The sequence below is a fragment of the Myotis brandtii genome, unplaced genomic scaffold (assembly GCF_000412655.1).
Source record: "Myotis brandtii unplaced genomic scaffold, ASM41265v1 scaffold562, whole genome shotgun sequence".
NCBI lineage: Eukaryota > Metazoa > Chordata > Mammalia > Chiroptera > Vespertilionidae > Myotis > Myotis brandtii.
This window is the reverse complement of record NW_005370091.1, coordinates 541,861-565,098: the sequence shown is the minus strand read 5'-3', so window position 1 is coordinate 565,098 and position 23,238 is coordinate 541,861. Positions and strand designations below refer to the sequence as shown.

Here is a 23,238-nt window from a genome sequence, read left to right as displayed (position 1 = left end):
ATATATTCCAAATTTTGTTAGTTGTATAATGGTTATGTTTAAATTATTAACACCTAAGAAATTGGGTGAAGGGTACATATAATATGCTGTAGTATTTTATAGTTTTTTTTTACATGTATGAGATTATTTCAAATTAAAATATTAAAAAATTAAAAATTAATAAAATATTAATTGAAATGTATCTGCATTACATGAAAAATCTCCTAATTGCTTCTAGCATAATTTATTAAATTGTGCTAAAATTTACAAGGGTTCAATTAAAAAATATCTTAATTCTAAATGATATAATAGAAAATATATAATAGTGCAGTTATAAGCACTTATCTGAAAATAAAAATTTAAAGAAGTGAATTTAAAGAAGGAATTAGCCAAAGAAAATATATGCACAACCCATGGACACAGACAACAGTATGGTGATGGCCAGAGAAGTGGGGGGGCAAGAGCTGGGTAGAGGAGGCAAAAGGGGGGAAATAGGGACATCCTATGTAATAATAACAAAAGGCTAATATGCAAATTGACTGAATGGCAGAATGGCCGGTTGCTATGATGCACACTGGCCACCAGGGGGCAGATGCTCAATGCAGGAGCTGCCCTCTGGTGGTCAGTGCACATCCATATGGGGAGTGCCACTCAGCCAGAAGCTGGCTCATGGCTGGCCAGCGCAGAGGTGGTGGCAAGAGCCTCTCTCACCTCCATGGCAGCACTAAGAATGTTCATCTAACGGTTTAAACTCGATCCCTTGGGGGCCTAAGCCTTTAGTCGGACATCCCCCAAGGTCTCCCTGGCTGCCAGAAGGATGTAAGATTGTAAGCTTAGGTCTGTTCCTCCGGGGAGTGGGCCTAAGTTGACAGGTGGACATCCCCCAAGGGGTCCTGAACTGTGAATGGGCGCAGGCCGGGCTGAGGGACCCCCCACCCCCACCCCAAGTGCACAAATTTTTGTGCACCGGGCCTCTAGTTCTTAAATAAAAGCAATAAATAAATATTCAGGGAATTTAACTTTCAGTTTTCAGCTTCTTTCACCTTCTGGCTTTAATTTTTGTTTTTTAAATCCTCACCTGAGGGTATTTTTCCATTGATTTTTAGAAAGAGTGGAAGAAAGGGAAAGACAGAGAGAAATATTGATGTGAGATGAGAGAAACACATTGATTGGTTGCCTCCTACACACGGTAGGGCCCAGGCTGGGAGGAGCCTGCAACAGAGGTATGTGCCCCTGACCAGAATCGAACCCAGAACCCTTTCGTACACAGGCTGACGCTCTATCCACTGAGCCAAACTGGCTAGGGCTGGCTTCCATCTTCAGTGAGGAAAAGAAACATTGAATAAGTGTACTTTTCTAAAGAAAAATATATTTACCGGTCTGCAGTTTCAGAAACGATCTACTGAATAAAAATGTTTTCTAGTTATGTTATAATCCAATGACTGCTTATGTGGAAATTAAATATCACAAAAAAATTGATATTGATAATGGCATGTTTGCCAGAGCAGAAAAAAGTTTAGTGATATAAAAGCATACTGGTAATTAAGTTAAAACAATTAAACACACACAGGAATTTATTTTCAAGGGTAACTTTGGAGGTCTTTACCTAATCATATTTTATGTACTCCTGAGAGAGGCAATGAGTGAAGATTTATCACACAACCACAAAAAGATAACAAAAAACGAACATAAACCTACTCTCCTCCTCCCGGCAATCACCACATTGTCTAGTGTCCATGAGTTTTCTCTCCCTTTTTTTTTCTTAATCCCTTTCCCCCCCCCCCCCCCCCCCCCCAACACACACACCAGAGCTGTCTGCCTGCTCTGTATGGGTCTGATTCTAAGAGATGTATGGTGAGACATATTGTGAATTGCTATTTCTTCCTTTGGCTGTATGAATACTATAAACTTGACACAAAAAACCCGAGAGAATAAAATTGGCATACGTGTAGGTGTTTAAAACTACTCTACCGTAATACTATTTTTAATCTTGGAACAACAATATTAGATAAATGAGGCCAGATCCAGTTCATATTTCTAGGACACCTGAGTATAATTTATAAATTATACTCATGTATCCCCAGGCCTGCTCTCCAAGGCTACGCACTCTCACTGTGATATGACTTTCATGGTAAGAAATTCTAGATTTCTAAATAATGTGCTCATACTGCTGTTTCTCAATTTGTTCTTTTGGACTTGTTTTTCTTGGCAACCATTCTAGAGATTCAGAGCAGGGAATGAGGCAATTACCAAATTGTGGGAGTGGAGAAGGCAACAACAGGGTGAGAGGCAAAGGCCACTGCAGGACAATTGGATTCTGTGGCAACCCATGCCAAGCGAATGGCACACCCCTAGATGCCTGAATAGGCAGTGGAATGTGAAATCTGTCCACTGTAAACACTCTTATCTGCCCAACCTGTTCACCAGCAGCCACAGCCACAAGGAAATGGCCTTTGTCTCACTTCTGCCTTTTATGACCTAACTTAAAGTGTATCAAGAGCTGAATTTTATGACATAACTTAAAGTGTATCCAGAGCTGTAGCTTCAAGACCTGTTGGGAAATGTGGCCATTTTTAGCTTCCCAGCACTGGTGATCAAGGAGTACATAGAAGGGGTAAGACCCAACAATCATATCTAGCACAGTCTCCTTCTCTCATTCCCGAATGTAGCTACATGACGATTTGAGGCTAAATCACTACTCAGTGTTTACATTTTCATGCCTGCGCAAATGTTACCCACAAGCCACACAGTGTGCCACATCCCACCTTTTTCTCATATACTTTTTTCTGCAGTTAATAATTCTCTCATCTTTTCATTTGCCAGGTTTGCTAAGATTCTCTTCCTATTTTTTTACAAATACTATGTCTCTGCCACATGCCTGACAATAGTATTTTGACTATATTTAATGCACCATGAATGGAGAGAAGTAAATGTAACAGGTTGGTGTGAATGTCTGGCTGCTGTTCTGAAAATAGGGTAGAAGAAAGGGACAGCAGAGCTGCCTCAAACAGATTCTCAAACTGCAGCGGGAAGGCCGGGGAGTGTTGGGGGGCAGGTGGGATGAGGATAAGAGATCAACCGAAGGACTTGTATGCATGCATATAAGCATAACCAATGGACATAAGACACTGGGGGGTAGGGGAGGCCAGGGGATTGTCAAGGGCGGGGAATAAAAAAAGGACACATATGTAATACCCTTTGTAATAGTTTAAGCAATAAAAAAAAGAAAATTATTCAAGGGTACAAATAAATATGGTGTAAAAAAAAATAAAATAAAAATCATCTCCAGTTTTCCTTATCCTTATAAAACCATGTTGATAAAACTAGCTTGAGTGTGCTAAAGAAGTGACTAACACTACAGTACATTTTATAAAAGAAATGGGACAAGAGTACAAAAACAAATATGATACATTATATAAAAAGACTATTAAGAAAAAGTAGTTTCTATTTTTGTATATTTTAATTTTAAAAACATGAATTGCTCATGATTCTACCACATTTTTTACTATATAAAATATTTTTATGACATAAATAAAGTTACTGACAGTGCCCATTTGGACTGCAAATACTAGTTTACAATGATTGCTACATTATTGGTTGGATATTTTCTGGATGTATAATAAGCATACAGAAAAGTGACCATATTATAATTGTAAAACTCAGTGAATTTTCACAAACTAAACACTGCTGTGCCAAGAACCTTAGCTCAAGGCACAGCATTACCAGCATTGCAGAAGATGGACTATCAAAATATTAGTTATTTCAAAGGAGAGAATTTAAGATAAAGAAATGGTGGATTAGGTATTTGAGGACTGAAAATACAAAAGGGGACATTAAGGTGATGGAAAGATAATAAGCACAGAGGTCAATGGGGGAAAGAAGGGACATATGTAATACTTTCAGATTTCAGAGAGGAAGGGAGAGAGAGAGATAGAAACATCAATGATGAGAATCGTCCATCGGATGCCTCCTGCACGTCCCCTACTGGGGATAGAGTCCTAAATCTGGGCATGTGCCCTGACTGGGAATGGAACCGTGACCTCCTAGTTCATAGGTTGATCCTCAACCACTGAGCCACACCCGGCAGGCCTCTCTGTATAATTTGAAAAAGCTGAACTTATAGAACCAGAGAGTAGAATAGTGATTGCTAGAGTGGTGGGGGAAATGGAGAATGTTGGTCAAATTTCAAGTTATAAGATGTATGTGTTTTGGGGACTGAATGCACAGTGTGGTGACTATAGTTATTCATTTTGTATTGTATATTTAAACTTTGCTAAAAGAGTACATCTTAAGCACATCAAAAATTGATAACTATGTTAGGTGATGGATATGTTAATAACTTGATTGTGGTAATCAGTTCACAGTATATATTAAATCATTATGTTGTACAGCTTCAAAAAATCATGTTGTACAACTTAAACACATATAGCTTTCACTATATAATAAAGAGGTAATATGCAATTTGACCCTCACTCCATCATGCCGTCACAAGATGGCTGCACCCATAGCGGAGGCAGGGTTCCTGTAACACAAGATGGCTGTGCCCACAGCGGAGGTGGGATTCCCATAACGAGTCGTAGCGAGCAATCAGCAGGGACCTGAGGCTTCATGGTGCTGGGCTGGGGCGGGGGACTTGATGGAGGACCTCAGGCTGCACCCCCACCTGGTGGGGCTTGAAGGGGGACCTCAGGCCATGCCCCCACCCAGCGGGGATTGATGGGGGCCCTGAGGCTGCATCCCCCGCCAAGTGGGGCTTGATGGGGTGGGCCCGGCCAGGTTTGGATCTCACACAATGGGGGTGGGGCCAGCTGGGTCTGGGTCTCGTGCAATTTCAAGGTGCATGCGGGTTGGCGGGGACTTGACTCTGGGTCCCGTGGTGCGCCCCAGACTCTGACAGGAGGAAGATTTTCATATACATTTTACTAATTTTCTTTCATCTCTGACACTTCTATTATAGAGAAAGGGCAAATAGCAATATTAAAATATTTCCTCTAATTAATCCCCTTTTAATGTGCACAAATTTCATGCACCGGGCCACTAGTACCTCAATAAAGCTGGGGAAAAAGGTTACAAAGATATTCTCCCATGTTTTTCTGTAACAACCCTCCCTCCCCCTTACTAGTTTAACATTCAAATTGGCAATCCATCTGGAATTTATTTTGTATATGGTATAAAATAGTGGTCAAAACACATTAAAACAAAAAAAAGAAATCAGCCCTAGCTGATTTGTTTCAGTGAATAGAGTGTTGGCCTGCAGACAGAAGCGTCCCAGGTTTGATTCTGGTCAAGGGAACATGCCGGGTTGCAGGCTCCATCCCCAGTGGAGGGTGTGCAGGAGGCAGCCGGTCAATGATTCTCTCTCATCATTGATGTTTCTATCTCTCTATTCCTCTCTGAAATCAATTTTAAAAAATTAAATTAAAAATAAAAATCAAATGGACCCAGTACCAATTGTTGAAAAGAGTATCCTTTTCTCACTGCACTTCAGGGTCACTTTTGCTATATGTATAGGCCTGTTTAGAGACCTTTTTTCCTTGGTCAGTGTGTTACTTTTGTATTTCTGCCATTAAAAATTACCATGAATTTAGTAGCTCAAAACAGCACCCATTTTTTAATGTCACAACTCTGTGAGACAGAAGTCTGAGCATAGTGTGGCTCTCCTGAATCCTCTGCTTAGAGTCTGACAGGCTGAAATCATGGTATTGGTAGGTCTGAACTCTAATGTCTGAAGATGGATTTGCTTCCAAGGTCATTCAGGTTGTTGGCCGAATTTAATGCCTCGTGGTTGTAGGACTGCGGTCCTCATTTCCTTGTTGGCTGACAGCTGTGATTTAGTTTTTGCTCCTAGAAGTAATGCATTTCTTCTCCTGCTTTCCACGTGGCCCTTCAGCAACAGCAAGTCAAGTTCCTCTCTTACTTAGAATCTCTCCTATTTTCCCTTTTGCTGCATCTCTGACTGATTCTTTTGCTTTTAAGAGCTGACATGATTACATTGGGACCACCTAGAATCTAGGTCCTAGATAATCCAGGACAACTTCCCTATTTTAAGGTCAGCTGATGAGTAGCCATAATTATATCAGCAAATTTCCTTCACAGCAGTCTCAATTAGGTTTATTGAATAACAGTGAATAGTAATTTGGGGGTGGGGTGGTATTTTTAAAATTCTGCCTACCATAGTTGATTTGTTTATACTTGTACCACTACCACAGTCTTATTGTTATAGTTTTCTAATAGTTTTTTATTTGTAATAGTGTAAATTGCTTAGCTTTCTTCTTCAAGTTATGTTAGGCTAACATACATATAATTGATTAGAAGAGGAGGAGAGACATAATGGGACAGAAGCAATATTAAAATAGATAACAGCTAATACTTTCCAAAACTGATGAAAAGCATTAGAGATAAATATTGTCAAACTTCCCCACTTTTTTGGATCAGCAATAGTTTAATGAAACCATGTATTTACAGGATTCTTAAATGGGTTCAATATAAAATGTAAAAATTAGTAAATGATGCAAACTAGAATACATTTTGATATTGGTACAATGGCAATATATTTACAAATGCTTATCTATAGGCTTTCTATAATATTTTAATGAACTTTTATTCAACAAGAATGATCAAATCATCAAATCATTTAAATTAATTTGATATAATACACAGTGGTTTATTAATATTAGAAACATCATAAGTGCCTCATGAAACAAGCACTCAACTGCTTTATTCTCAGGGATTATTCTCTTTATTCAAACATAATATAAAAAAAAAACGTAAGTGGGAAGGCCACAGAGGGTTGGGGGGCAGAAGGGAGGGGAGTAAGAGATCAACCGAAGGACTTGTATGCATGCATATAAGTTATTATTAGAAACATCATAAGTGCCTCATGAAACAAGCACTCAACTGCTTTATTCTCAGGGATTATTCTCTTTATTCAAACATAATATAAAAAAATGTAGCTAGCAAATTAAAAAAAAAAACTTGTACTAGAAGCACATAAGTTTCTTAACTTCATTATCTGTTGAATTTTTATCCATAAATGTGCTGTAAACATAAATGTGGTTGTCATAAAAATAAAAGGTTCCTCAGGTCTGCTTTCCTGTCTGGCGACTTTCACAACACTATTTGGCATCTCAAAGCATATTTATCTGTGGAAATACAGGCATTTCTGGGAAAATGCTAAAGCATCTTTTTAGCCTAAGCTAACCAGAGGGTATTTCAAGGATATCATCTATGTAGCTGCTTCCTCTCAGGCTAAAAAGTGCAGTGAAGATGTGAAACCCCTGGGTTCCTATCCATGAAGAACTGCTCTCCTGATTTCTGGAACTGCAGTGGAGGTTACAGCATCTCAGCTAATCCTGCACCTCCAGTCACACACACCTAATGAGAGTGTCCCTTCTTCCATGATACTTAGAACATTAGCGATGGGGATCCTTGTTGGAGCTATACTAGTGTCTACTGCTAAGTACCCATGTCTTACAAACTGCAGGCTCCCAGAACTACTTGGCAACTTTGTAGGAGACTGACTGATAGGGTTGCCAAATAAAATATAGGATGCCCAGTTAAATTTGAACTTCAGGCAAACAATGCATTTTTCTTTCAGTATAAATATGTCCCATGCAATAGTTGGTACATAGTCACACTAAAAAATGTTACTCACTGTTTAATGGGACATATTTATACTCAAAAATTTAAAAGACTAAAAAACAACAACTTTTAAAGAGTTATTTGTTGTTTATCTGAAATTCAAATCCTACTGGGCATCACATTTATATTTGCTGGATCTGGCAGCCCTGGACTGGCAGGAAAGAACAAAAACCCAGTTAGGTGTGCATTTACTGTTATTGAATCAACAGGCTGTTGAGGCCTAGGAATCAGGTCTCACAGTGAACCTGCTGAAGACCTCAGACCATCCTTCGCAGGGCACTGCGGAAAATAAAAGGTTCGTGTGGAAGACTTCATGAGATTTATATTTAGCTGTATGAATGTGGACAGCAGATGTCAAAGAACAAATACCAGATATAACTACCTACCTACCAAAGATGCTAGAAATGGTACATTCTTATTTTTAAGGTCACATTGGATATTTTGCTTCCAGTCCTTTTGGAAAGCAGTTGGGTTTGGATGAGGACGGGTTTACCTCGTGACTGTTTATAGTGAACAGAAATGAAATCTAGAGGGTGTCTTTTATTGATCTAGTTTGTAGTGAAGTATAGTTACCTCCATCTTGGGTAAAAACTGCTGTTTAAAATTTTAACCCTGCTATTCTGGCTTTTGTAAACATTTGCTTCCTTAAATAATAGGGAAAATAAGACTACTCCCATTCCAGAGAGGCCATAAAATATGCCCCAAACAGAGTTGGCAGTGCTGGCGCCAGGCCAGGCCTTGAGATATGGTCTCACGGCCCTGTCCCAGCACACAGGACTTTTTCTCAGAAGGTCCGGAAGTCTCATTCCAAATTTGGAAAACAAAGAGCTGAAAAACATATAAATTGAAAAGACTTCCACCATATTGGGCCCCAGAATTTGAGAAGCAAGAGTTCCTCTGGGCCCACTAGCACTAGCGAAAATGAATAGGACTCCAAATAAATTTGGCTTATTGGTTAAGGCGTCTTCTGATTTACAATATAACAGTAGCACTTAATGAATGATTGAGCTTTACAGGCTGAAATACTTTTCTTTTCAATTACCCAAGATGAATGGGAACTAGGTTATTATCTTAATGTCATAACTGCACCTACGGAGTACACATTAGAGCTATCTAGTTAAATGTGAACAACATTTCCACCCTAACTTGAGTAATTCCAGGATAAACATCATGTTGGGGGTTGCATTTTCCGTCTGTTCTCTTACTGATCATGCAAACTAGAAAATATCCAGATACCCACAGTATTTATGGGCTCCGTACATACTTTAATTCTTTAAATAAAATTATGTGTTAGAATAATTATCTATACATACCCTATTACATTTAAAAGAAAGGATTGCAGTGATATCTATATATTTTATGAATCATCTTGTAGAGTCAGGCAGAGTTGGCTCCAGTCTTGCTCATCAAAGCTGCTTGCAGAGTGGGTGAGCCGGCTGAAACTTTCTCCTGAAGGACCCGGCTCATTGGCGGGATCCGTCCAGTTTCCGTTTCCATATTTTCTTGATTGGGAATTGGGGTCCCACCTGGGCTCTTCTCTGCATGACTTTTCTAAGCAGTTTCTGCAGATCTATGTGACTTTTACCAGGAGGCATGAAGGCATTTGCAACTCGAGTTGCACTTTTGGCGTTGGGCTTCAGGGAAACCTGTTGCAGGTCAGAGACATAACTAGTGAATTCCATACCTTTGGTGATGGAACAAGCTTTATCCTTTCCTCAAAATTGTGTTTTTAAATTTTACAGTCAGCAGATCTTTAACTGTTTTCTGCATGAGCATCTTTTTTTAACGATCTAGACTAAGTGCTTCGGTGAGGTTGGGTTTTCTGAGCAGCAAAGGTGCTATGGGTGGTGGAGGCGAGGCAGAGGAGAAGGTGGGAGGGTGGGGCCGGCTGGCTGTGGCTGCGTGGGAGGAAGTGCAGCTCAGGATTCTCCAGGGCTGGTTAGAGCACAGGAAGCCACGTTTGTAAGTTTACCAGTCGTGTAACAGGTTTGACCACAGATTGCACAGGAAGAATTTTCTGAGTCGGTCTTCGGCACTTCCTGGAGCTTGCATAATTCATTTTATAAATGCAAAACCATTTTTTATAAGACTATAAAGTTCTCGGTGGCAGACATGGGATGGAAAGATGGTATCTTCCTCAACTCTGGGCCATGCAGTGCTGGCACCGGTTGCAGGTAGATCATCGTCTGTCCAAAGTTTTACTGTACCTTCTGCCCTCCCCCAAATTATGAGAAAGTTTATTTAGAAAGTTACGGAGACAGATGTGAGCCTGGGCTGCATAGGCTCATGAAACAAGTTACAGAAGCAACAGAAGGGCCCTGGGAGCCTAGGAGTGAGAAGGGCGAGGGAAATGTACCTGGGGAGGAGAGGAGGGGGAAGGGAAAGGCGCCGGCTGCTGGGGAGAGGGAGAGCCTTTACTGCATCCTTCACGCTGGGACATTGAAGTTCAAGGATGATCTTAACCAGCGTCTGCCAAGTGGTGCATCTATTGGAGAAATACCCCTCTTTCTTCTGAGGGTGGTGCAGGGGGAGGTGTAATTAGTTTGGACTGAAAGGGCGAGGTTTTCTTTTTTATTTTAAAGATCTTTTTTGCTTTTGCTTTTAGCTTTCTTCTTTGAGGTTTCATTATTTTAGTCTAAGATCCTGGGGATTAAATGGAGTCCAGGCAGTGGCCTCACTCCTGCCAATAAAAAAAAACTTAAATTAAAACCTAGTGAAGGGGCCAATCTAGCCATGGTCTCTTCACAATGGACCCTTAAAAATTTTGTGCCCTGGCTGTGTCGCTCAGTTGTTAAAGCATCACCCAATACTCCAAGGTTGTGGGCCCAATCTCTGGTTAAGGCACATACAAGAATCAACCAATGAATGCATAACTAAATAGAACAGCAAATCTCCCTCTCTCCCTGCCTCTCTCTTCCTCTAAAAAGTCAATTTAAAAAATTTTAGCAACTTACTCTTTCGTTTACAGCAGCGGTTCTCAACCTGTGGGTCGCGACCCCTTTGGTGGTCGAACGGCCCTTTCACAGGGATCGCCTAAGACCATCCTGCATATCAGATATTTACATTACGATTCATAACAGTAGCAACATTACAGTTATGAAGTAGCAACGAAAATAATTTTATGGTGGGTCACAACATGAGGAATTGTATTTAAAGGGCCAGAAGGTTGAGAACCACTGGTTTACAGTGTATGAGAAGGCCTATTTTCTTCCACTCATGCTTGGTTTTATTTTTTAAAGGAATGCTAATCTGATAGGTAAAATATGCAGTTTCCTCACTTTGATTTCCATTTTTAAATTTTGAAGGAAATTAAGCATTTTTCATGTTTGTTGTTCATATTTATTTCTGTGAATGGTCTGTTCTTAGCCTGTTGTCAATGGTTTTGTTTTGTTTATTTATTTAACACCATTAAGAGAGTTTAACATTTTATGAAGTTAAACTTAGTTCACTTTTATGGCTTTCATGTTTGAGGTTATGTTTATAACAGCTATTCTCCTTTCAAGATTAAAAAATAATCCCTAATTTTTTCTGGATATTTTTTCAGTTTTTGGTTTGTTTTGTTTCATTTAAATTTTTGGTCTTAAACTTAAATTTATTTTGGGGTAAAGGGTAAAGCCACTTTTTTGGGGGGAATTCAACAAGGGTACCAAAGTCCCCTTCGCTGCCCTTAGGCAACCCTGCTCTTCTCTGTCGTCTTTCAAAGAGTGAAGATCTTATGCATTAGAAAGTGCCCCTGTCTCCAGAGTAAGGATAAGACCATGACTGAAATTTCGGTCTCCTGAGGGTTCGATATTCTATATTTGCTGTTTTATCACAGGTGTTGTAGTTGAAGCTCCTTTAAATCTAGAGTAGAATACGAGTTTAGGAATTTTCAGTCTGTAGATAAGTTCTCTTGGTCAGCATCTCAGTTAAAGGAACTAGCAGGAAGCTGGACAGCTTAGAAATACAACCTCATTGTTCATTGGGTCAGGGTCAACAATTTTCCTTTTAACCTTTTAATTATTTACTCAAAGATGAAAGTTTTGTTCAAATATGTTTTACTAAAAGGAACCATATTTCAGAGATTGATCTGTAGATAACTTTGTAGAAAATGCCATAGGGCTAACCACGTGAAGAAATCTTCCTCCTAGCCTTTGTATTTCAATGCAGATTTAAAAAATCATGCAATTAGATCGAATTCCGTTAGACTTGCTTTTGTAAAAATGTTCCCCTGAGCATCTGTGGTAGAAGGATTAAAAACCTAGTTTACCCAAAGGCTCTCTTTTTTTTTCTTTTTTTGCAGTTTTCTTCCTTTGTGAAGACTTACTAAAGTATACTGATACGGGATTTTTTGGACTGGAACGCGTGGTGTTCCCCTGGGCAGGATGGTTCCCCGGATTCTTTGTCCCTTGGAGTCAAAGAATGAATCCCCACATGGAAGATGGTGTATATATAGCAAAGGTGGAAATTTATTGAAGAACAAGTACAGAGACTACCACGTGGGGCAGGGGAAAGAGTCCCACCAAGTTCCTTCTTCCACAGTTTATAAAGGCTGCAGATCTTTGTGCCTTGATATCCCCTCTGATTGGCCACTATCTCCCTTTTGATTTGGTCACTATAGCAACTCCTTAGTTCAAAGGTCAAATCTCACATGGGACGTGTGAGACCCTCCTCCCTCATTGTTCTTCTAGTCCCTCTAGGCCAGTGGTTCTCAACCTTCCTAATGCCGCCATCCTTTAATACAGTTCCTCATGTTGTGGTGACCCCCAATTTCATTGTTACAAATTGAACATAATTAAAGCATAGTGATTAATCACAAAAACAATATGTAATTATCTATGTGTTTTCCAATGGTCTGAGGCGACCCCTGTGAAAGGGTTGTTCGACCCCCAAAGGGGTTGTGACCCCCAGGTTGAGAACCATTGCTCTAGTCTTTCTTCTTCCTTCTTTATTTTGTAAATATAGACCTTTTGCTACTCCCAGTTTCCTTATCTTATGGAAATGTAACTGCTGCCTCCCCCAACTTTCTTGTCTTATAGAAATGTAACTTCTGCTGGCTTCCTGCTCCCTGTCTTAAGGAAATGTAACTTCTCCCAGTCTGTAGCCCCCTGTTTTTTCATGGACCTCTTTCATTTTTAAAATTTCCTAAACCTGCTTATATCCCCCTAAAATTCCTATTTCAATACTATCATCAGAATTTTTATTATGTGCCCCCTCTGTACTCCATATTTATTACTCAGTTCATGAGAGAATATAAACAGAATCTGAGGTCTCACATATGTTGTAAAATCTAAAATAAAAATGTAGTTGGGGGTTAATAGGGGGATGAGGACACATTTGTAATACCTTAACCAAAAAAGAAATTAAAGATAAAAAAAAAAAATGTTTCCTTGAGGACAGACAGCCTGGTATTTTCTCTTGTCACTGGTCCAAAGTCCATATTCCTGATTCTTTGAAAGCCCAAACTCAACAAGTCAGAATTTGGGGTAAGGAAAGGTTTACTGATGGAGAAGGCACCAACGGAGAAGATGGAGCCCTGGTGGGGCCTTAAATCCATGTTAAGAAAGTACAGACTTCAGGCTTCTTTTAGGTCAGGGGTAGGGGAAATGGGAGGGGCTGTTTTTGTAAAACTCAAGCCAAATTCTCCTCATAATTAGCATGTCATTATGGGAGACTCAGCTATTAGCCTGAAGGCTGTGGGAACAGAGCAGGCTTGAACAAGATTGAGTCAAAGAGAGACTGAGCATTTCATTCTGTTACACTCTGATTTAGTAATCTCTCTACAACATCCCTGAGTGAGTCTTTAAAGCTGTTCTCTCAGTGACAGTAAACTCACTGCCTTATAAGATAGTCTGTGGCATTATTGACTAGTTTTTACTATAGGAAGTTTCTTGTTTGGGCATAAATGGACTCAAATTCATGGAAGAATAATCATGGTGGTGAAGGGACATGGAATCATTGTGACTTAGAAGAAATATATGTTTAGTCTTAGTCCACAATTCCTGGCTCCCTGCTCCCAGTCTCTTGAAATTTCCTAAGTGAAGAGAGTGAAAATGGTATCTTTTGTCATGTTAATGAGGTGACTTTTGGAAAGCACCTCAATGGGGATTGATTGCCAGGAGACCCAACCTTGTGACTAGAGGGTTGAGACTTTTAGTCTCACTCCAAAACATTCACTTCCCAGGGAAGGGAGAGGCTTTGAAGGTTGAAATCAATTGTCAATGTCCAGTGGTTTAATCAATCATGCCTATGTAATGAATTTTCCATAAACACCCAAGAGGATGGGGTGCAGAGAACTTCTGGGTTGGGGAACACATGGAGGATCTGGGAGCCTGGCTTGCCTGGGGAGGACACAGAAGTGTCATTCCCCTCTCCACATATCTCACCCTATGCAGCTCTTCCCCATCCTGGCTGATCCTGAGTACAATAAACCAATAAACATTTCACAATAAATCAGTGATCTAGTAAGTAACATGTTTCTCTGATTTCTGTGAGCCATTCTGGCAAATTAATTGAACCCAAGGAGTGGGTTGGGGAAACTTCTGATTTACAGCCAGTCAGTTAGAAGTATAGGTAACAATGGCATTCTGAGTTGGAGGGAGTTGTTGGAATGTCCAATTTGTAGTCAGTTGATCAGAAGCACAGTCTGGGTTTGTGGCTGGCATTTGAAGAGTGTATGTGTTGGAGGAAGTTTTATATAGGGCCGAACTCAACCTGTGGAATCTGATGTTATCTGCGCAACAAATTCACCCAAAATTGGTGCTTTAAAATAAGCATTGTATTATGCTCAAGGATTCTGTGGAGCAGGGGTTTGGATGAGGCATAGTTCAAATGGCTTGTCTTGAGGAGCAAACTGGTCTTGCAAGGCGTGTCAGGCCATAAAAAGTGTGAACAATGCATTGCATTGGGGGGGGCGGGGAGGGGAAGGTCATTATCTCTGGCCCCAGGACAGATTGACACCTGGGGGCCTTCCTGTAAGCTCAGGAAAGGGGGTGGAACCATATCTGCAAGACAATGACCCCTGAAGGTTATAAAAAGCAAAGCCTCTGCATGTTACTTCACTCTGATTTGGAAATTATTCCCGGAGTCCACTAGTGTTAATAAACGGGTCCCTCCCTTTCTCTAGGAAGCGTGCTTGGTATTTCTTTGCTCTTCTGTAACAGTCTCTGCTCATAGTTGGGCTCCTCAGTTGGGAAGACATGATGGCTGGGTTGACTCAAGGACTAGAGGCTGGTATCATTTGTAGGCGTCTTACCTCACTTGTCAGTTAAGTCAATAGGGTGTCAATGGAACACTTCCACGTGGCCTCTCCATGTTGCCTGGGCTTCCTCAAAATATGGCAACCTCATGTAATCCCCTTCATGTGGCATCAGGGGTTCCCAGAGTTAGTATCTCAGCAAAGTAAGTGGGAGATGCATCACTTTTTCTGATCTCGCCTTGTACGTCATGCAATGTCACTTCTGCCATGTTCTACAGGTTAAAAATGGGCCATATTCCCTCCCAGATTTGGGATAGGAGATATAGATCTAGGCTTTATATCTCTCTTGATACAAAAATTTCTGATCATTAAAAAAAGGGAACACATCTATTTAAAGGAAATTTAAGTTATAAGACATATTCAAAATAAAACTTCCTAAAAAACAACAACAAAAAACTACTGCTTATCTTGTTTTTGGGAAGAATTAGAAAGCAGACTGCGTACAGAAGAGAGAGGCCTGTTTGGGACTTACTCTGGCTTATTAAGGCCACTTTGTTTACTGGCCACAATATAGAATAAGTTTTGCTTTTTAAATTAATTCCATGTTGTTCAACTTCCAAAGGACTTCCAGGAATTACCAAACATTTTTTTCCCCAATAATATTTTAAAAGCATAAAATAAAGTTGAGCAAGTATAACCCAATTATTCTTTTTTCTGTCCTTTTTTTGTTTTGTTTATCTTATGATTGCACTAGCTAATTTATTTATTTTATATAAAATCCTAACCCTCAATAGGCTAGGGTTTTAACTGGCCTGGATATGGTCATAGATGACCTTCACTTTCTATATAATTCCAGCTCTCTGTTGACTCTGTAGTTCTTATCTTATATCTGCATCAAAATACATTATAAATTGTGTAATAATTTATCAAACAAATTAATCTATATGTGTAATTATTTTTAAAAATATATTTTTATTGATTTTAGAGAGGAAGGGAGAAGGAGAGAGAAAGAAACATCAATGATGAGGGAGAATCATTGATCAGCTGCCTCCTGCATGTCCCCCACTGGGGATCGAGTCCACAACCCAGGCATGTGCACTCCTGGTTCATAAGTCAATGCTCAACCACTGAGCCATGCCTAGCCAGGTATGAATTATTTTTATTCCTTTCTTTCAAACTTGCTTTTGGTCTTACTCTTTTCTGCCCTGAAAAAAGAATTGACAGGTCAAATAGCTTTCTGGTTTCTTTGATTACAAAAAAGTCTCATTTCAGAAAAAAAAAAAATTCCTATCAAGTCAATATAATAAAAGCCTAAGTGACCGTTATGGTGGATTGACCAGAATGACTGGTTGCTCTGATGTGCACTGAACACCAGGGGGCAGACGCTCAACGCGGGAGCTGCTCCCTGGTGGTCAGTGCGCTCTCACTGGGGGAGTGCTGCTCAGCCAGAAGCCGGGCTCATGGCTGGTGAGCACAGCGGCAGGTGGCAGGAGCCTCTCTCACCTCTGTGGCAGTTCTCTCACCTCTGCGGCAGCGCTGAGGAGCAGCAAGCCGAGTGGTAAGGAGCAGTGAGCAGGCAGACAGTAAGGAGCGAGGGATCCCAGACTGAGAGAGGGATGTCTGACTGCCAGCTTAGGCCTGATCCTCTTCCCCTCCAGTGCATGAATTTTGTGCACCAGGCCTCTAGTTTAATATAAAAATTTAGGATTATAATCTAATTTAGGTTTCTATAGTCCTTCAGTGTAGGCCTGCCTAGGAATGCTTTGCCTTTTCATGATTTCCTAATTCTACCTCCTCTTCCACTCCTAGATATAATTTCCTGTTGCTCTGGAGAAGCAAGGTAAGACATAAGAAAGGTTTTATTTGACTGATTTTGTTGTATCTGGCAACAAAGTGAGAGCTACATTGCGTTTTCTGACCTAGCCTCAAAGTCTTGCAATGTCACTTCTTCCTCATTTTACTGATTAAAAGAGACTCACACCCACACCGGTCAACGGCAGGGGACAAAGATAGGTGTCTGAAAGATGACATATATACAATTATTGGCTTTTTTTCCCCTCTGGGGGTGCTTTTTTCCCCTGGGAGATCCTTTTGCAAGAGGAGCTATGACTGCATTAAGCAAGTAATGCTTCCATATCTGGCTGCTTTTGAGTCCCCCTTTAGCCATAAGTTGCTGGCAATATACCTCTCACTCTGGGTCTTTGGCTTCTTCTGGTTGAGCTCTCACATCCCCCTAGGAGACAAACATCTTTGCACACCATCACTGGAAGTGTAGATCTTGTCCAGTGCAACCAACCCTCTTTGCTGTTTACAGTCAGGCTAATCTAGTCTCAGCTTTGCATCTTTAGACTTCTTGCAGCAGAGGTAGAGAGTCTCCCAATCCTCAGAGGCTGTAGGCCAAGTTCTTTGAGAAGCTCATAAAAGCCCTTCTCTCCTGGATTAAGGTGTGGGGAATATTTTTCCTTCCTTCCCTGGTTCCGTCCCATCCCCTCTATAGTTCCCAGAATTTTTTCCAAAGATATTCCTCAGTTTCAACATTCACAGAAATGGAGGTGGGAGACTGAGCGATGTTGATAGAATCAGGTTCACAGTCCTTAGGATGTATTGCTTCAGTGGGCTAGCAACTCAATTTAGACATTGTCCTTAGACTTTGGGGTCACTGGTGAAACTCCAAGACAAAAAGTCCTACTTAATATCTTGCTACCCTTCAGCCAAGATTAACCAAGCAGAAATGCCACTTCCCCCATACCTGTGTTTCGGCTTACCCACGTTTAGAGGAAGGATTTTCAGAAGTATTTCAAAGCCAGTGGAGGTTGCATGACATTTTGAGAGAAGTTTGTGAGAAGAAACTGTGAGAGGAGTGGTGGGTGATCTTTCTAATCCAAATGCTCACCTTGTTTCCTCTAATTTACTCTTTACTGTGTGGTGAAAGAGCCATTCTAAAATAAAAACCTATTTGTATACTAGGTTTTATGCTTTCTATATCTTCTTTAAAAGATAAAGCCCAAGTCGTCATGAGAAGTAATTTGAAACATTTAAAAAAAATATTTGGATATAATCTTAAGATAATGCATGCAGCTTCCAAGGAATTTTATGTTTGCCATGGACAACTTGGGTTATAGTCTTCTTCATCCTCATTTTCTCTCTCTAGTTTTACTTTCTACTTATGTTTTATTTCTTAGGATAACTTAAAGTAGCCAGGATGGACTTGTCTATTAAGCATAATAGGCACAGTGTATAGGGCCCATGATACTTTTAGGGGGCCACAGAATTATTTTAAATTAAAAGGAAAAACTGAATATAACAATAATCCTATACAATAAAACCTTAATATGCAAATCGACCAAACAGCGGAATGACTAGTCACTATGATGCGCACTGACCACCAGGGAGCAGATGCTTAACGCAGGAGCTGCCCCCTGGGTGTCAGTGCGCTCCCACAGGGGGAGCGCTGCTCAGCCAGCCTGGCTCACGGCTGGTAAGTGCAGTAGTGGTGGCGGGAGCCTCTCCTGCCTCTGCTGCAGGTGGGTGGTAAGAAGCGAGGGGTCCCAGACTGCGAGAGGGCGTAGGCCGGGCTGAGGGATGCCCCTGAGTGCACGAATTTTGTGCACCAGGCCTCAAGTATTTTATAATTAATCAAGCCTGGAGTATATTTGTCTTTATGCCAAAGCAGTAATAAAAAAAAAACAACTTATATGTATATATATTTTATGAAGGAAGGGGCCTATGAAAATGAAAGTGCCCAAAGGCCACAAAAGTTATAACACACTGAAAGTAGTTAGCTTTACAGGAAAAAAAACCCCCACTTCTCAACTGACAACCATATTAGAAATTCTTCAGAGTTTTTATGTTTGTGGGTTTGGTGATCCGTTTCATTCCTGGCTGGGTTATGTAATTTATTGGTCATAAGTTAAAACTAATGTAGAGCATAAAATTCTGAGTAATATTTACTTGGACAATAAATAAGCCTTCAGATATGGGTCTAGTATCTTAATTTGGCTTAGACTTTCCTTAACATAAGTTTTTCTTTTTTAAAATTTTTATTTATTTTTCTTATTGTCTAAAGTTTTACATGTCTCCTTTTTCCCCGATTGACCTCCCCCTCTTCCCCCACATCCCCAGCCATTCCCATCCCGGGCAAGCCCCCACTGCCCCAGTGTCAGTGTATTGCATGCATACAAGTCCTTTGGTTGCTCTCTAACCCCACCCCCTCGCCACCTACCCTGCCATTTGTCTCTAGATCTATTTTTGTTCATCAATTTCTTTTCTTTTTAAAACAAGTTATTTCATTTGCTATCATTGGCTTTACCTTTATTTTTTACCAAAACCATGGCACTGTCTACCGGTAGTTTAAAGAACAATTCTACATGCTTAGATAGGAAGCATGAGGGAAACTATGAATTAAATCCTACTGAGAATGCAATTTACAAAATGAAGAGACAACACGCTACCCTCTTCTCTTGAGAATTAGTGTCTGCTTTCTTGACTGGGTCCCTTTAAAGTCTGGTTTCTATTGAGTCATAATTTCCAAACTCCAATCCTGGTTTTTTCTTAGATTTGTCTTTTCAACTGCTAAATGAAAAGGATGTCTTTTCAACCCCAGGTGAAAATCATCAGCTAGATTGAGGATACCTTGTAGAGTTCAGGAAGCTCACCTCTGCCTGATATCTTATGGGATGCTTTTCTGTCTCACTTTGTCTTTATTTCTACAAACTGCCTTCTGTGGTCACACCTTATGCTTTTTCTAGTCCAACTCATTTGCCTAATCCTCATATTTATATCTATCTCTTCTTCTATGGAAATTTTCTGACCTATTTCTGGCTTTGGACCTTCTCCTTGACTATATTTTGCTCCCCGGCTGGATATTTCCTGCCATCAACTCTCAGATGCTGTATCCTCTTAAGGACCTAGTAGACTCTCAGGATGGACAACTCTTGGTCTAACAATAGTTCCCATACTGGCTGCTTATCAGAATCCCCAGGACCCTGATTAATTAAGAGTTCAGATACCCAGGTCTTGGGAATCTACATTTTAATAAGTAGCTCAGGAGATTTCTGGTGCAGCTGTTGTGTTTGGAAACAACCACTCCACAGGATAAACTATGCTCCTCTGAGGATGCAAAGCTCTGCATAAGGTAGTCCTAGCTAGAAAATTCCTTCTCATCTTTAAAATCCCAGATTAAATATCACCTATTCTTTGGGGATCGCTTTTACTCTCTCTGCCTTCCCTTTTCATTGAGCAAAATTAGTTTCTCTTCCGTGCCACTATACATCAGTAAGAGCCCATTATCACATTGTTAGATTCATAGCCCGAATTCAGATATTTATGACAGAGGGAACTTAGGTAGCAAATAGTATTTAAAACATGGTCCATGGTCCTGCCTCACAATCATCTTCAGTGTGTGATCAATGAAGAATTTCTTTCCCAGATCTATTGAATCATAAACTGGGGATGCAGTTTGTAAAACAAATAATGTGACTGAGTCTCTCCTGTCCATTAAAGTTTGAGAATCCTTGCTCTATCAATAGCAGAAATTGAAGACATCACCTGAAGTGGCAGTCTCTCCATGAACTACATTCATCAGTAAGGCATATGCCAGGAGGTCAGAGTATTCACAACTTTATCAGCACCAAGACCTAGGGGTTGGCTTCAGTTATGTGTTGCAATTAATAGTAGTGGTACTAGTGCTTACCTTTTTTTGGTAACACTGATTTGCTCTTAATCAGATTTCCCAATGAAAAAATTAGGCAAAAGAAAATATGCTGTGAGCAACATCTTATTTACTTATTAAACCATGGATCTCCTTAAAAAACCTGAAAATTCCCCAGCCTTAGGAAATGTCAGAATCCTAAATTTAAGAAGATCTTATATAATAAAAGCCTAATATGCTAAGTGTCCAGTCATCTGGTAGGCTGTTCACCAATCAAAGCGTAATATGCTAATGATACGCTAAGGCCGCTCAACTGCTCGCTATGACGTACACTGACCACCAGGGGGCAGACGCTCAACACAGGAGCTGCCCCCTGGTGGTCAGTGCACTCCCACAGGGGGAGTGCCGCTCAGCCAGAAGCTGGGCTCATGGCTGGCAAGCACAGTGGCAGTGGCAGGAGCCTCTTCCACCTCCGCGGCAGCACTAGGGATGTGCAACTGACGGCTTAGGCCCGGACTGCGAGAGGATGCAGGACATGCTGAGGGACCACCCCCCATGAGTGCACAAATTTTGTATTTTCATAAAACTCTTATGCCGGAAGCCAATTCCAGCATGTCAGCAAGGGCTGAGTCTCATATGTTATCGCCTGTTGGGAATGGCTAAAGGCATTTCCCCAAACCTGAAAAGGATGATTGCTTGCTGCCAGACAAGCAATCAGTGCATCTTAATCTACATGTTATTGCCTCCTACTGGCCAAACACCTGAACAGCTGTAGGCAAATTCTTCCATTCTGACAATGGATTCTGTACCTAACCCTACCCTTTGAAGTGTATATCTCCATCTTGCCTTAGGACAAATTGTGTTAATAAAAAGTAAGGGGTCCTGAGATGAGGAGATATTAGTTTCTTTAGCTAGGCTCCTCTGACCCCCAAATGCCTTTCAAAATTATGCTTCGTCTCTGGACTCTTTATTAAGTTACACACAGTCCTTCTCCAGATTGCTGAACCCTTCTAGATGTTGGAACAAAAACCCTGGCACTCTTAGAAGAAAGCATAGGCAGTAAACTCTCTGACATTGCTCTTAGTAGTGCTGCTTTTTTCCTGATATAGCTTTTCTGGCAAGAGACACAAAAGAAAAAATAAACAAATGGGACTACATTGAAATAATATTTTTTTGCATAGCAAAGGAAATTAGCAATAAAACACTGCCTACTGAATGGAAGAAGATACTCATCAATCAGCTATCCTATAAGGGGTTAATATTCAAAATTTATAAAGAACTCATACATCTTAGCACCAAGAAACACCAAACAATCCAATTAAAATATGCGCAAAAGATCTGAATAAACATTTTTCCAAAGAGGACATACAGATGGCCAATAGATATGTGAAAAGATGCTCAACACCACTAATCATCTGAGAAATGCAAATTAAAACCACAATGAGATATCACCTGTCACTATCAGAATGGCTATCATCAATAAATCCACAAACAACAAGTGTGGGTGAGGATGTGGAGAAAAGGGAATCCTTGTGCACTGTTAAAATGCAGATTGGTGCAGCCATTACTGAAAACATTAATGAAGGGTAAAATTTAAAATAGAACTGCCTTATGACCCAGTGATTACATTCTGGGTATTTATCCAAAGAAATCCAAAACACGAATTCTAAAGAATATACAAGGTGGGGCAAAAGTAAGTTTATAGTTGTTTGTATGGAAAAGAACACAATAATTAATAAATAATAACACAAAAACTGCTTTGTCTACTCATAACTGTAAACCTACTTTTGCCCCTCCCTATATGCATCCCTATGTTTACTGAAGCATTATTTACAATAGCCAAGATATGGAAACAAATTTAGTATCTATTTAAAAAAATACTTGGTGTTGATTATTAGAGAGAGAGGAAGGGGGAAGGAGATAGAGAAACATCTGTGTGAGAGGATGGAAACAAATTTAGTATCTATTTAAAAAAATACTTGTGTTGATTATTAGAGAGAGAGGAAGGGGGAAGGAGAGAGAAACATCTATGTGAGAGTGGAACATTGATTGGCTGCCTCCTGCATGCCCCTACTGGGGATAGAGCCTGCGACCTTGACATGTGCCCTGACCGGGAATCAAATCAGCAACATTTTGGTGCATGGGACAATGCCCAACCAACGGAGGCACCCTGGCCAGGGTAACTTAAGGGTCTATTAAGAGAGGAATGGATAAAGAAGATGTGGTACATATACACAATGGAATATTACTCAGCCATAAAACGGAATAAAATATTGCCATTTGAGACAACATGGATGGACCTAGAGGATATTATGCTATGTGAAATAAGTCAGAGAAAACAAACACCATATGATTTCACATATACTGTATGTGGAATCTAAAAAAGACAAACAAGCAAAGCAGAATCATACTCATAGATACAGAGAAGATATTGATGGTCACCAGGTGGGAAGGGGTTTGAGGGATGGGTGGACATGGTGAAAGGGATTAAGAAGTAAAAATTGCTAGTTATAAAAATAGTCATAGGGTTGTAAAATACAACATAAGGAATATATCCAATAATCTATACTAATAATAGCCTAAGGCCGTCACAACTGGATGGACGACCGAATACCTGGGTCCCGATGGTAGCGGCCTGGGTCCATCACCACTTAGAAGGCATCTCAGGGTGAGGACCATCACCTCAGCCAGAACTCAAGATGGTCACCTGGCCTGGCCTGGCCCCTCCTCAGAGGCAGCCCTTTTCCTCCATGCACACTGCAGAGGACAGACAGGGATGCCTAAGAGGCTG

The 23,238-nt window shown here is 40.4% G+C and overlaps 1 pseudogene; it reads right to left on the bottom strand.

The window, feature by feature from the left end:
* Positions 1-9,026: 9,026 nt before the first annotated feature.
* The window catches only part of LOC102244674, a 74,923-nt pseudogene continuing 60,711 nt past the window's right edge, over positions 9,027-23,238 (bottom strand).